We start from the raw sequence: 1,434 nt of genomic DNA, 5'->3' as shown, positions 1-1,434 counted from the left end.
CATCATATGTACCATATTCACATGCTACAATATATCGCAAGAATTCGCTAATTTAACCATCATGCATCTATCACAAGATAATGCATATACAAGTGTATACATCACAACAACAGTATAACGGATAGAAAACTTGCCTGAGTGCTCCCGGATAGGCTTAAGCTTAGAGTGGGTCCGATAACCTATGAACAACAACATAAGTCGGAATTAAACCCCGGTCGCTTAAGAAACTAGACTTTAACCATTTAAAGTCCTAACGTTCGCTTTCGCGCTTAACGATTTACTTAAGTCGCTCGAGTACCCTCGACTCCACCATTTTTAATAAATTAACCATTAAGGGTTTTAAGGCGATTCTTTTGCGAGTACCTTACCAACTGCCTAATCCACTTAACATAATTGTTTCATACCCCAATTAGTCCTTTCAGGTCCTTAACCAAGGTTTCAAAGTAAGGCGAGGGGTAATGGTTCGGTCGCGACAAGTCATTACTTAAAATGGCCGTTTCTCCTAACCGTACATCGGAATCAAACGAACCACATATCAAAACGAAGCTCGTAACATGAACTATCTAAACATGGCAATGGCCAAACCTAGCAGGGGTTCTCGGGTCCTAATATTATGAACAAAAGCAGTCTAAAGTAAATCGGACATTACGACGGCTATGTTTACGCGATTTCCAAAATTATAACACTCCAATTCACATCAATCCAACTACCAATCAATTCATACAACCAAAGTCCATCCATATTACACTACAACAGCCCCAATCAACTCAATATTAACAATTATACTTATTCTTAAACTTGAATTTAACTATACTTAAATCCTTTAACCAAACTATAAGATTTCAACACTCCATTCACCACCATTCCAACCCAAACTTTAAACCAACAAGCATTAAGCTAATTTATTACCATAACAATCAAAATCATTCTAATATAAAATGTAAAGCTAGGGTTTAAAGATGATATACCTTCCTTAAAGTGATGTGAGTAGCTAGGAAGCCTAAAGAAGCCTTGATCTATGCTTAAGCTACCTTGAACTTTCATAAAAAAATCAAGAAAACCAAAGTTATTTCTTGAAGATTACTATTCACCATCTTCTTCCTTGATTTATTGGAAGAGATTGTGAAGAAATTAGAAGCTTAAACTTATAGGATATCCATATCTATGTACAAGGAACCTTAGATAATTACCTTGTGATTTAACAATGCTTGGAGCTAGGATTTTGATTTTTCTATCCTTGGAAAAGATGAAAAGCCGAGAGCAAGATGAAGAAGATGAAATGATTTTTGTGTTTTTGCTTTGATTTGTTTTGGTTGGTTGAATTTTGATTTGTTTTAGGTTAATTACCTAATTAACCTTGATTTTGTGTGGTTATCATTCAACCACACTTCCTCCCCCCCACATATCATGCTTACATCATCAAGTGATGTCACC

Source organism: Apium graveolens, chromosome 3 (genome assembly GCF_009905375.1).
Source record: "Apium graveolens cultivar Ventura chromosome 3, ASM990537v1, whole genome shotgun sequence".
Classification (NCBI taxonomy): domain Eukaryota; kingdom Viridiplantae; phylum Streptophyta; class Magnoliopsida; order Apiales; family Apiaceae; genus Apium; species Apium graveolens.
This window is presented reverse-complemented; position numbering follows the sequence as displayed.